Source organism: Rhinopithecus bieti, unplaced genomic scaffold (assembly GCF_001698545.2).
Source record: "Rhinopithecus bieti isolate Rb0 unplaced genomic scaffold, ASM169854v2 scaffold_54, whole genome shotgun sequence".
NCBI lineage: Eukaryota > Metazoa > Chordata > Mammalia > Primates > Cercopithecidae > Rhinopithecus > Rhinopithecus bieti.
Genome location: NW_016803233.1, coordinates 1,377,834 through 1,392,753, shown reverse-complemented (window position 1 = coordinate 1,392,753; position 14,920 = coordinate 1,377,834). Strand labels below are relative to the sequence as shown.

The following is a 14,920-nucleotide window of genomic DNA, read 5'->3' as shown; positions in this document are numbered from 1 at the left end:
CATAAAAAAGGATGAGTTTGCGTCCTTTGTAGGGACATGGATGCAGCTGGAAACCATCATTCTTAGCAAACTATCACAAGAACAGAAAACCAAACACCGCATGTTCTCACTCATAGGTGGGAACTGAACAATGAGATCACTTGGACTCGGGAAGGGGAACATCACACACTGGGGCCTATCATGGGGAGGGGGGAGGGGGGAGGGATTGCATTGGGAGTTATACGTGATATAAATGATGAATTGATGGGTGCTGACGAGTTGATGGGTGCAGCACACCAACATGGCACAAGTATACATATGTAACAAACCTGTACGTTATGCACATGTACCCTAGAACTTAAAGTATAATAAAAAATAAAATAAAATAAAGCAAATAAATAATAGTGTATCAAAATAGCCAGGCTATCTTTGGCAATACTCAACTTTCAGTCTGTGATTACAGTAGTTTCTCTCTTTCTCTGTCTCTGTCTCTGTCTCTCTCTCTCTCTCTCTCTCTGTGTGTGTGTGTGTGTGTGTGTGTGTGTGTGTGTGTGTGTATTCCTTCTTCCCAGCTCTTTGTGTTTTCTCAATATATTGTGCTCTTCTCAACCTCGCCAAGATTGAGAAGATCAATGCTGTCTGCCTCACATGGTTATGATGAAAGTCATCAGGACTCAGCCTGGATGTCCATTTCTGAGAAGTCCTCTCTGACACTCTCAGGTTAGATTAGCTGCCCCCTTCCTTGGGCCCCACAGTTCCTGAAATTTCCCTCTATCATTAACAACAATTACACAGAACAGTAAATCTTTTCACATACATATATCGCTCAATGTTGCAAGGCCCTCGGGGGCAAGGATGATATCTGTGATGGTTAATTTTATCTATGATGGCCAAATTGACTAGACCACAGTATCCAAATATTCAGTCAAACATTATTCTAGATGTTTCTGTGAAGATATTTTTTAGGTGACATTAACATATAAAGCAGTAGGCTTGGACCAGGCGCGGTGGTTCACGTCTGTGATCTCAGCACTTTGGAAGGCCAAGGCGGGCGGATCACTTGAGGCCAAGTGTTCAAGACCAGCCTGGCCAACATGATAGAAGCCCATCTATACTGGAAATACAAAAATTAGCCAGGTCTATTGGCACATACCTGTAACTCTAGCTACTTGGGAGGCTGAGGCATGAGAATTGCTTGAACCCGGGAGGCAGGGATTGCAGTGAGCCATGATTGTATCACCATACTCCAGCCTGGGGGACAGAGCGAAACCCTGTCTCAAAATAAATTAAAAAATAAATAAAAATAAATCAGTAGACTTGGACTAAAACAGATGACCCTTCATCTCACAGGTGGGCCCCATCCAATCATTTGAAGGTCTTAAGAGAAAAAAAATTGACCTCCCAAGTCAAAAAGGAACACTAATATCATGTCCTATTACCTTTGCTTGTCCTACATCTGTGATATCCAGCAGGCACTCAGGAATTACAGAATGAGCAAGTAAATAAATTGACCCATGAATGAATGCTATTGTGGAAAAAAAATTTGAATTGCATGAAAGGCTAAGTAAGATCATCACTAAATTCTCCTCTGACTTTAAAACCTGTGATTGTATTTCCATTCATTTAGTGGGATATCTTTCTTCTCTGAAATCACAGAGAATTTAGGTCCCCTCATATCTTGCCTTGTATTATACTTACACATGTTATTATCTGATCCTTTTCTTAAATTGAGAATTATTTGAGGGCAGAGAAATTTAAATATTAACCTCTCCTGTGCTAGCACACTGCCTGATACCTAGCAGATACTTAGTAAATATTTCAAGTGAATTGAATTAGATAGCATTGAATTATTCCCGGAGTCCAAGCGTTTCAAAAGGGCCTCTCGTATCTCTCAGGTCTGCTCATAAAGAATGATCTGTTTTGCTCATTTGTCATATTTTTGTAATTGTTTTAATGGATTATATTGATTTTGTATAACATTTTAAATAAAAATCTTCTCTGAAGTCTCTCAGTACAAACCACCAGTAATAAATGCAAAATACATGGGGCCTATTGGTGGTTATTTTCTGTTAATTAAATTGGATAATGATTAAATGTGAGAAAATAATCAAACTGTCTAAAGAGGAAGGTTCAAACTTTAAAAAATAACATGGCCTAAATTAGTTTCCATTTGCTTGGTATATTACTATTTACAAAAGACAGCACTATTTCATGGCTTTTAAACAGCCTGAGCTGCATATCATCTCATGAGTCAGAAAACTGAGATCCAGAGTTAGTAATAACTAACACTTATATCATGTTTACTATGCACTAGACACTGTAACATGTTTTAAACATATGAACTCATTAATCCTCTTAACAATCCCAAGAGGTAGATACTATTACTTTCCTCATTAAAGATGTGGAAGACAAGAAAGCTTAGGCAACCTGTTCAGAGTCAGACGGTCCAAAGTCTCAGAGCTAGCCATAACTCAAACAAGACTCGTTGAGTTCAAAATCTGTTTCTCCTGAAGCAAGCTGTCTCTAGATCATTCAATTGCATGTGAAACCCTAACACAAAGGTCTGTGACTGTTAATGGGCTTGACTGGCGTTTTCTCTTAGTCTAAAGATTCCCTTCACTATTAGGTCATCTTACATAGATGAAATACAGAATCTGTCTTTAGCTTTTCATCTGCCAGGCTTTTGTAAGAATTATCATTTTTGCAGCTACAGGTTAAGAGTCCTGAGCCCTAGTTAGCGTAGCAACCCTGAAAATGCAGGGAAAGTGAGGGGAGGTCAGGCCAGCCTCCTAGCAAGAGGACGCCAATGTGTGGGCTTCAGTGCTCCATGCATTCAGGGCCTCGGTTCCCTGGCATTCCAAAAGCTTACCTTCAAATGATTCCACAATTTTAATCAAAAGGCATTTAGTCTTTTTTGTAAAAATACCAAAAGGAAAAAAAGGGTTTTAGGTTCAGGAAATATTCTATCTCCGTGAGACCATTGAAAGTCCAAAATATTTCCCAGCAAGATCCATTTGTTCAGCTATTAATATACTTTATTATTTTTCCACTATGTCAAGAACCTAGCTATTCCTCTAGTTGATATTTCTTTTAGATGGGAAAAGAAATCATTATTATTTCAGGCATCAAAATTCTATTTTCCCTCAAATGAACAGAAAATGGGAGCAAAGCAGGCTTTGCTTTATGAAAAATTCAAACTGAATATGTAGGTTAACTCATGGATCTGTTGTTCCATCTATAAATCGAATTAAAAATCAGAAAAGACAAATTTATAAAACTACCCATTCAACTGCCCCTGAATAACACTGATATAAAGTACTTAGCGTTAGTGACATCTGTTTAATTTAAAGCTTTCATTTTGACATTTAAACAAAGAGTAAAATCTTATATAATTAGTATCTTAAAATATATATATATTCCTAGCCCTCAACACCTGAGACGTGATTTTTTTATTACCATTCTCTCCATGCAAGGATGCAAGTTCCATGAGGTCACTAAGTGATTATTGGCTCCCCAGAGTCTAGAAGTCTAGCACAGTAGACCATCAAATTAAATGAATGAAGGAAGGAAGAAAGGAATCATCTCCTTCTCTTAGAAGGCTTTTCTGCCCTCTGCCTCTCCTCATTTATCCAAGATACTTCAACAACAGAGGAAAGGTATGTTGTTATCTCAGAAGTCTACCTCCAGATAAATCTGACCCGGCTTATGTTAAGTATCACTTTTTTCTATTCCTCATTATAGACCAAATCCTCAGGGGACTTGATGATATCCTGATAAGATATATGGTCTTCCTGACAAAATTTTCCATGAATGAGGGAGATCATTGGGTTCCCGGAAAGGAGTGGGGTAAGGGTTAGGATGGAGGGGAAGGCAGAGGAGAATAAGGAAAAAGAGGAGCAATATCCTTGCCCCCAGCTAAAAAGCCTAAGTTTATACCATTGTCGTGACTTTCCTTAGCAGGATGAGTTCAGCTTTGCCTTCTAACATTTATATCCACCTGCACATCCCTGCTGCACTGCAGAATCCTTGGTCGGAGTGCTGCTGACAGATGACCACCCAGAGTTAACACAACTTTCCAGGGCCTGCTACCAGCCCCAACCCCAGAAACAGGTCCTTGGAGTAAGGGATCTCAGGGTCTTGTCAAAGTCAGACACAGGGAACTTGCAAAACTCTGTTCCAAGTGTCATTTTCTGGAATCATCCACCCTTTCTCTGGGCCCCCCATGACTCCATTTGCCCTTTGATATGTGGGCCTTGGCTAGGCCTTCAGATAGCTCATGTGTCAGGGCGTCCTGACATATCACTGTGGCATCCCAAGAACTCTGCCTGACCCATCTGGGAGTGTCCTGAAACAGCAGACATCTAACTCTCTGTGGGCCAGAGGAGAAATCTGACCACAAACAACGCTTCAGGACAATGGGACGGTGTGACCCCACTCATACTCGGGCCCCTCACACAGCTGGAGACACTCAGCTTCAATACACACCTCTGCCCTGGCTCCTCCGGAGAAAGCACTCTTTATAGACCAGTAACAGGGTTAATGCAGCTGCAAGTGTTGGTGGGGGCGGTAACTCAGAGACAAGACAGAAGTGAAACAAACTGGAAAAAGAGATCAAATATTTTTTAAAGAAAATAAAGTAAAAGGAAGAGAGGAAAAGAGAGGCCCTGTAGCTTCCAAGTTCTACTGTCTGATTCTAATCCCAGTTCTCCTATCTTGTCAGTGCCCTCCTAGAGCACAGTACCCCCCTCTCATCTCTCCTGCCCCCCAGCTTATCCCCTTTCCACTGCCAAGTGGCATCTCTCTCCCAACACACCCAGCATGAGACATCATCTCTTTCCATGACAGCCCCATGCCGCTGCCAGGCCTGGGCCTCAGGAGCTCTGGCTCCTAATAAGACCTGTTAGCAGGCAAAGGCACTTGCTCAATTAAGGGGTGGCTTTTGTACCAAGAAACCCACCCTGGCAAAGTCCCAGGTGCTCCAAATTCTCCAACCCCCACCCCCTACCCAGCTTTGAGGCTCTGATTATCCTACTGTCAGATCAATAGCCCATCTGGCTCTTTGGAGTAGTCTAAGCCGTCTTGTGCTAAATTAAAACAGATAGGATCAATCTGCAGTTAATTTCTCCCAACCAAACAATTTATCTCTCTTTTGGATTCTTTTGGAGGATGAATTATACAATCCTGACACACCATTAAGGCTCTCTGACCAAAGAAAGCCCTGCTACAATGCCTGCCTGCTCTCTTTATTAGCAGTTCAACGGTGTGACAAAGGGAGAGATTTATCTAAGAGTGTTGTGCAGACCTAGCCTGAACCTTACAAAGTCTCTGCCAGGACACCATGGAGGGGGAAAAGGATCTGGAATATCAGTGCATGTTAATTATCTTGGAGGAGGGGTTGAACCCAAATTTGGTAAGCTGAGCCTACACCCCTATTTCTGAAGAATCAATTAGCATCATTCAGGAATTTTTTAAATCTCTTTAAGATAAAATTTGGGATACTAAAATGTCAAAGGAAACATAGGATTTAAGTCCAAATGGAAACAAAGTGGGAGTAGAGAATGGGGGAATATATTATTACAGTTGAAACTTGAAAAATAGGGAGGTTAAGGACACCAGTTCTCCTGCAAGGAAAAAAAAAATCTATATAACTTTTGATTCCCAAAATGTTAACTACCAGCAGCCTATTGTTGATGGAACCCTTAGTGATAACACACATAGTAGATTATTCAGTGGTTTTATGAATTTTCTTTTCTTTTTTTACAATGGCCTTTATGATAGATTCATCTGTCTTGAAAGGGTAGACAGCCACAGCTGCAGACCTCAATCTAAGGTACACATCAAGCAATTCAACTTTTTCTTGTCATGTCAGGACTTTTCTCTGCTGCTTGGGAGCACTTCTGGCATCACTAGTGGTACTTCGTATGGGCCTTATGGTGTTATTCAAAGTTTATGGTATTGCACTAAATACGATGAAAAATGCAAGAACTGTGAGAGATCACTCTTCACTGCACTGTGCAATTTACTGGAGAGGCAAACTGCTCACAGAAATGATTAGGGTAACACAGTGTTTTAAGAGGACACACAACCTTTGAGCTCACCTCCAGTAGTAACAGGAGGTCTGTACAAAATTATTACAGCAACACAAGCAGGCACTACCATTAATTTCATGCAGTTATGTTTTTTTTTTTTTTTTTTTTTGAGACAGAGTCTCACTCTGTTGCCCAGGCTGGAGGACAGTGGCGCGATCTCGGCTCACTGCAAGCTCCGCCTCCCGGGTTGAGGCCGTTCTCCTGCTTCAGCCTCCCCAGCAGCTGGGACTACAGGTGCCCGCCACCACGCCCGGCTAATTTTTTTGTCTTTTTAGTAGAGACAGGGTTTCACCATGTTAGCCAGGATGGTCTCGATCTCCTGACCTTGTGATCCTCCCACGTCGGCCTCCCAAAGTGCTGCGATTACAGGCATGAGCCACCGCGCCTGGCCTGTAGTTATGATTTAATATTGCATCTTTGCATCTGTTTACAGTTCTCTAAACTATGAATGGCAACATATACTGTTTTTCCGCAATATGAATGGCACCATATACTGTGTTTCTGCAAGTTTTGATAAGTTTTAACTTTTTATAATAGATTCATGAATATATTATAGTATTAAATGATAAAGTAGACTAGATTCTACATATGCTTTATGCATTTATGACATACCAAACTTTTTCGTGATTTTCTCGATATTTCCAGTCTATGTGGTTCATCTGCAAGTTTTTTCAAGTTGTCGCACATCTCAAAACACATTCTAACATATTTTCTTCAAAAATCCACATAAAAGTAAAGTTGTTCAGTCCAAACCTGTGTTGTTCCAGGGTCTACTCTAACAATAATATTTATTAGGCATTTGCCATGTGATAACCCATTTAATGCTGAACACTGTGAACACTGAGGCTGAAAAAGGCTAGGTGACCTTCTAGGATCATGGAATGAGTAAGCGGAACAGTCAGGACTAATGAGGCATGCAGACAGAGAATATAGGAGGACTTTCACACCAGTCTGCAAAAAGCAACTGCCCCAGGCTCCTGAGTGTTGTCCCCATGAAAATCCAGCAGAACAACATATAACTAGTTTTTTTATTTTTTTTTAATATTAGCACATACAAAGTTTTACTTATAAATAGAGAAAAGTTACTATCAGCCTCAATATTCAAAGGTCTGTTAACTAAACCACAATGCATTCATATGGGCAATACTGTGCAGTTATTAGAAGCTGTAGAGAAGTACAGGTATCCCTTTCTGCCTGAACTCATGCTCCCTGACTCAGAAACCAAATAGGTTCAGATAGCAAAACTAGTTGTTTTAAACCAGGATACCTGGCCATCTCTGTGACATGGTAACTCAAGGGTTAACATCTGATACATCAAAGAGTGTACAAGATGCTGCCTCATGACTGGGGCCAACAGCCATAATACCTGTGAAATATTTGGACTATTACTTCTGGAAAGGCCAGGATGTATTCCAGGAGGTGCCTGACTGCCAGACTCATACCCTTACAGAGAATGCTCTCATTTCCAAGAGGGAAGACGACCAATGGGACAAAGTCTGAAGAATGCCAGGGAAGAAAGGAAGACAGATCTGGTAAAACATTCATGAGACCAGTCTGGCTTACCAGTGGTTCAGCTCTCTGGAAATGGTTTTTGCAGTAGGGGGAGAATAATGATAATACCTATTGATTACTTACCATTTATGGCACTGTTTCAGCACTTATAATTTCATTAGATCCTCATGGAAAAGATACTATTGTAGTATTTGATGAAGAAAGGTAGAAAAAGAAAGACATGAAGATGAAGAAAGGTCCTATTATCCAGATGCACAATAGAGTAACTTGCCCAAAGTCACTGGGTTAACAGATTGGTACCAAGATTCAAACCCAAGCAATTTAGTTTCAGAGCCCACCTTATCAACCAATTCACCACACTGATTGCCAGGAGGAAGGAAAAGGGAAAGAGACCATTACAGAGAATAAAACAGGCAAGTGAGTCATCTCACAGATTTGCTCCTTGTATCCAACATCAAGGCTGATTACTCTAGAGACAATGACACGCATGGAGCAGTGAGCATCCTGGAGAGAGTGAAGCACCCCATCTTAACAGGCAAAATCTCCACGCTGCAGTGCTGACACCCACATTCTTTGGACAACTGTATCAATAGTGTCATGGGCAACATTTGCTGTATTTGCCTGCCTGGAATCCATTTCTCCTCATTCTGAAGACAAACCCCTGATTTTGATTAGATGCACTGTCCTTCTTACATTTTCATTATTACTGCCAGTCAATCAGAGTGTTCCTTTCCCTACTTAGTTTAGGGTGTGTACTCAGGAGATAGATTCCCGGAGGTATCATTTGCCGCATCTGGATCCAGCTATGCCTGAAACAGATGTCCTGAATTTTTCAGTTAAGAAAGTCTCTCTTTTCTTAAAAGACACTGAGTTGAGTTTTGTCACTTAAGACAGAAAGAATACTACATTATTCAACCATGTAATTCACAGATGGAAATAAAGAACAGCTAAGACCATCTGCGGCAACCTGGAAGCCAAGCTCAAAACCACCTGGTGAGGAACACGGCTCATGAGACAGTCCAAGGAATAGTGGTTTTTATTCTTATTTATCTTCTAGTCAATCTACCAGATTGATCTAGCACAAGGAATAACTCTTATAATCATCTGAAATGGTTTTTTAAACAATAGCTTTAAATCATCAACTTCAAAAAAACTTTAGCGGTAAAAATGGCAAAAACTATCTTATGGGTAGAAAGGAAGGGGGGGCAGCAGAGATAGACCTCATAGATTAGGACCAAAAAACAAACAAACAAAAAATGCCATAACCTGTTTAATGAGAAAATTCAAAAGTGCTTTCTAGCTTTGCAGTGTTACTCTGATCAGTCAGGTCACTTGGGAAAACAACCACACTGGTTATATTAACAGAGACAATTTAATATGGGGAAATGGTTTTTAAAAAAAATCATGAGAAAACTGACAAATAAATAGGAATGATGAAATAATAGGATGAAAATATGGCAGCAAGCAGCTACCCTATGGCTTATTAAAGGGAAGAGGTTGAGGTTATCAGAACCAGAAAGCTCAGAGAAGTGGCTCCAGGAAACTAGGACCCAAACCCTCTGAAGAGGGGATGCTACCCGGCTGCTTCTGTTCCCTTAGCAGCTTGGAAGAAGAGCTCTATACTATAGAGGTGGAATTCAGTCCCCTGAGGAAGGATGTTGCCAGGCTACCTCTGAGGAGTACAATAAAACAATGAAAAGTATGGAAAGAAGCTGCGGATTGGAATAAAGTGCTGTAACTGGGACGAAAAGCTGTTGGGTGGAAAGTGGCACTGAAAGGAACAACACACAGAAGGAAACATGTCCTCTCTCCCTCCTCTTGCTTTCCGGTTTCTCTCCAGTGCTCCAGCGGGGAGAAACTAGCAGGGGCCAGCTAGCAAAGAAGAAATAGAATGTGTAGATTCTAAGCCCTCGCATTGCAAAGCAGAACGCTGAACTGTGAATTTAGAGCTGAGAAACAATAGCTTAAAAATCAGCATATTTCTCCCTATCCAAGGTAGTCTTCAAGAAAGATTGCATAATTGTTTGGAAAACCATTGTATTGGATAAAATAATACTACTAGTGATGGCTAACATTTATTAGCACTTGATCCATATAAAGCACTGCCATGCACATAACACAGAATAGTTTATTAATTCCCTCAATGCTAAGTATAAATACCATTATTATTCTCATTCTATAAACAAGAAAACTGAAGTCAGTAATCTTTTTAAGGTCAAATAGAATTCAAACCTTTTAAACCCTGGCCTATATACTGATCCACTGCAAGAAGCTTGTCTAATTCACCTCTTCTCAGAAGCCTTTGGAAAATGCTATTGCCCACTGAATTTAATTTTTCTCTCCTCTAAATTCCTTCATATTCACATTGTAGGTTATTATTTCTGTAACACTGAATTCAGTTAAACAAAGTATGCACAGCCTTTGATTGAAAATCCAGTTCCTTCCGGTTCTCTCCTAATTGAGAGACTACATATGTGTATGCATAGACTCTATGAGTAATATTTTTGAAGTCTTTATTTTATTAAACTTTCTTCTTTGTCTCCATTTCCATTCAGGTGATCTGGACTTTATATGGGTTATAGTCAATGCACATACATAATTGTGCTTGAAAATGTTAAAAACCACCCGTGTCCCACATTAGACATCAATCATCAATCAATTAGACACCAAAAAACCCTGGGTTTTTCTAAATCATTATGTCTAACTGGGTTGTTCTCAGAAAGACTGGGTGGTACACCCAGCAATCTCTACCATATGAGAAGCAAAGGATCTTAGGTCAACTCTACCAAAACTCCAGGAGGAAAAAGTGGGTGATTTACTCTGCTATTTCTTTCTTTTCCATGTCTTCAATTGCAGCTTTCCCTAAGATCAGCACTTGGGGGTGGGAGTGGCCAGGGTCAGATGTGGCAGTGGCAAGGGTATTGCCTACAACACACACCTACACGCTGAGAGACCCAGTGCAGCCTGAGAAGCCCGTGGCTTGGTTATTCCTGATCTTCTGATGCCATAGGCACATATCTAATATGCAAGGTGAGCTGATCTGAGCAGTAAAATGACGGAGGAAACCAGGCCAATAGATCCCCACAACCCACAACCAATTTATGCAGGGTCACAAAGACAAATACATCATTTAGACAAGCCATCTGGCCTTTGTGCACCTCAGTCTGACCCTGTCCAACAACATGCCACTATTATTGATTATTGTTATGGTGAAAACCTAGAGAATCTTGGGCTGAAGTTCAGAAACCCTGGATTCTAGGCCTGTATCCGAACTTGCTCCATGACTCTGAGCAAGCCACTTCCCCTCTCTGAACTTTCCCATAAAAATGAAGTCCTTAGACCAGTTCTAATTATTTGTGTTTATTTGATTCCCTCATTGTGGGGTTGCAATGCAAATGTGAATGTCTCTGTTCCTTAAGAACAAAAAACCTCACTGCCTTTGACAAGAGTTATGTATATGGAACTGATGATGATGAAATCACAGAATCTCAGAGCCTAAAGGACACCCCTTGTTTTTTTAAGAAAACATGCTTACATTTGGTTATATACATAGATGGTGTAGTGGTGAAGTCAGGACTTTTAGGGTATCCATCACCCATATAACATACCATGTATTTGTTAAGTAATTTCTCATCAACCATCCTCCCACCAGCTCACCCTCTTAAGTCTCCAATGTCTATTATTCTGCACTCTACATCCATATGTACACATTATTTAGCTCCCACTTATAAGTGAGAACATGCGGTATTTGTCTCTCTGATTCTGAGTAGTTTCACTTAAGATAATGACCGCCAGTTCCATCCATGTTGCCGCAAATGACATGATTTCATTCTTTTTATGGCTGAATAGTATTCCATTGTGTATATAGATTCCATTTTCTTTAACCAGTCCTCTATTGATGGACACTTAGGTTGATTCTGTATCTTTGCTATTATGAATAGTGCTGCCATAAACATGCAGGTGCAGGTATCTTTTTATTTTTATTTATTTAGTTATTTTAGAGACAAAGTCCCACTCTTCACCCAGCGTGGAGTGTGAACATTGTTCACTCCAGCCTCAAACTCCTGAGCTTAGGCAATCCTTCCTCTTAGCCTCCTGAGTAGCTAGAACTAGAGATGTGCACCACCACATCCAGTTAATGGGGTCTCTATGTTCCCCAGGCTGCTCTTGAACTCCTGATCTTAAGCAATTCCCCCACTTCTATCTCCTAAAGTTCTGGGATTACAGGCATGAGCCACCAGTCTATCTTTTGATAAAATGACTTCTTTTCCTTTGGGTAGATATGCACTACTGGGACTGTCCAAGCCTAAAGGAACTCTTATTTGTAGAGACAATCTAGGTTTCTCAAGCAGAAGTGTTCAGCCAAAAGTCATACCATGGGAGGTTTGAGACTTAAGTAAACCCTCCAGACTAACATCCTGTGTTGTTTAGAACACACTCCACCTCTTCCTGGCACGCAATCAGAGTCCAATAATTGGACTCCGCACCATCATTCACCAATCCCTTCTTATCAAATAAATCAGGAAATGTGGGACAACACATAAGCCATATTCACTTATTTAACAAATATTTTATTAAGTGCCTACTTGAATTTTGCTTTTAATATCGGCAGTCAAAAATAGAGCCAGTGGTCAATCTGTGTTTGGGGCACTGGCCATCTGCTTGGCTCTTCTAAGTTGTATAATTATTTGTTGGCAACATTTTGAATGTAAGCACAAGAAATGTGGGAGTTTTGCTGGCACCAAAGTAACGATGATACTGGAAAGGTGAATAACTTCTTCCAGCTTCCTTTAATTTTTGTCAAAATTCAATTCCAAATATCCCCTGGAAGTCCAGATTAAGTAATGATATCAAGTATTTGGAACTGATTAATAATAGCAGAATTGTTTCAGTCATTGTATCAAACCCCATTTATTGCAGTGAAGATAGATCTGCCTAAGGGGGCAGTTGCAGGGGGAAAGAGGAGCCTGCATTTAGCACTAGAAAATTGAGATCCCATTTTCCAGTGCTAGAAAAATCTGAGGCCCTACAGAGTAGGCAGGAATGCCTCGTCTTCATATACTCCTCACTCCAAGTCATAGTTATCTCTGTCATCTTTTTCCAATTCACAGTTCAAAATCAGTCATTCATTTCTTCATCAAATTTTGGGGGCGAGATCTAACATATGTCAAGCACTATTCCAGGTGCTGGGAACATTGCAGTGAAGAGAAGAGAGTAACTCCCACCTCCATGGATCTCACGTTCTCCTCTCATCCCTGGGAAGCCTTGGATGCCCTGCCTCTCGATTGAAAGCCCGTGCCTCCATCCAAGGTACCCTGTAGCACCACGTGACTCACTTTGGACATCCCTTTTCATATTTTTTGTTTGTTTTTTTTTTATTTGTTTGTTTGTTTTTTTTGAGACAGGGTCTCACTCTGTTGCCCAGACTGGAGTTCAGTGGGACAATCTTGGCTCACCGCAACCTCTGCCTCCCAGGCTCAAGCAATTCTCCTGCCTCAGCCTCCCAAGTAACTGGGATTACAGGCACACGTCACTACCACCCGGCTAATTTTTGTATTTTTAGTAGAGACTGTGTTTCACCATGTTGACCAGGCTGGTCTTGAACCCCTGACCTCAAATAATCCACCCACCTTGGCCTCTCAAAGTGCTGGGATTACAGGCATGAGTCACCGCAACCAGCCTCATGTTGTATTTTCATTAGTTGTGCCGTGTCCATCTTCTCTTCTAAACTTGGAGCTCCTCAAGGACAATTAGCAAAATTAGTTTTTGCCATCTCATCTATGCCTAACATAAAATCTATCATGTAATAAGCACTCAGTCATTGCCTTACTGTCTGCTTTATTTATCTGATTTCAACTCTGCCTGCTGTGATTAGACTGACCTAACTCCCTCCCGTCACCCCATACCACTATGTCCCTATAGGAACATCCCTGTGAAGGAAACAAGGTAATAATAATTTTATAATTTTCAAAGCATATAGTGCCTCACAGTTTCTATGGCCAATTCACATCTATTATTTCATGCCATCTTCTTGGAACATAGAAAGGACAATTGGACAGGGAAACATATAAGACTTGGTGGGAACAAGAAGCTACTTTTGGCCAAGGCCAAAGTTAGGCAAAAGAAGAGAAACACAGTGGATCATTACAGCCCATTAGGGTCACTTCCCCTCCCTCTAGTTGACTTTTATGGCAGCTTGTTTGCTTAGAGGAAAACAGCTCCATGTGGTCTATGTATTCTCAGAAGGTGAGACGTGACATTACCACGGCCACTAGGCATACAAGCCAGTCGGGAATGAAAATGACCATTGATGGAGACAATGGCAACGACTGATCATGTCAAAAGCTTAGCACAGGAGGAAGGTGGAAGGCTAGGCCCACAGGCAGTACTCATTTCATTCTCACATCTCCACTTGGAAAAAAAAAGTCAATGATTGAGGCTGAGAAGACTAAGTTTAAACCAAGCATTGTCCAAGAAACGTCAGCATCCAAATGCAATTGGCTTTCATAATATTGAATATAGTATGGCTTATGTCAATTTCTCGAAAAACTCCTGGTCATATCACTAACCTATATATTTTATCCTCTATTTCAGATAACTCTAGCAGGACTAATGAAGAGGTATTTTGTTCCCAAGAAATGGTCCATGGATTGTCTAACTTGGGAATATCAGTAAACAATGGCAGAGAGGTGCTAAATGCATAAACCTCGAACTCCTGACCTCAAATGACCCACCCACCTTGGCCTCCCCAAGTGCTGGGATTACAGGCATGAGCCACCGCGACCGGCTTCATGTTGTATTTTCACTAGGTGTGCCATGTCCATCTTCCCTTCTAAACTTGGAGCTCCTCAAGGACAATTAGCAAGACTAGTTTTCTCCATGTCATCTATGCCTAACATAAAATCTATCATGTAATAAGCACTCAGTCATTGCCTTAACTGTCTTCTTTATTTTTCTGATTTCAACTCTGCCTGCTGTGATAAGGTAAGTGTTAATTATCCCTATTTAAAACTGAGAAAAGTGAAACTTGAAGGTTTTAGTATCTTGTTCAAGAATACACAGCTTTTAAGACAGAAAGCCAGCAAATAGACCTAGGATGGCCAAATTCCCATCCTATGGTAAAGCACAGTCCTAGAGCAATCTTCATCAATTCTTGTGTTCCACAAACACTTATCAAGATATGCCTTACAGAATTTTGAGTTTGGGGAGCTTATAAGAAAAGAAACCCGTAATATCCCTTTCCTTCTGATCAGTTACTACATCCACATTAACTTACACCTCCCTCATTCATTCAACTCCCTAGGCACAGCTATTCACTGACAGAGAAAGATTGATAAGAT

The 14,920-nt window shown here is 40.7% G+C and overlaps 1 long non-coding RNA gene across 1 annotated transcript in view; it reads left to right on the top strand.

The window, feature by feature from the left end:
- Nucleotides 1–14,494, top strand: part of LOC108528611 (uncharacterized) — a 19,814-nt gene extending 5,320 nt beyond the window's left edge. Inside the window, exons 2-4 of the long non-coding RNA XR_001885230.1 lie at nucleotides 3,453–3,635; nucleotides 12,764–12,890; nucleotides 14,175–14,494. This is a non-coding gene — a long non-coding RNA (uncharacterized LOC108528611). The remainder of the gene's footprint in view (nucleotides 1–3,452; nucleotides 3,636–12,763; nucleotides 12,891–14,174) is intronic.
- Nucleotides 14,495–14,920: the final 426 nt, after the last annotated feature.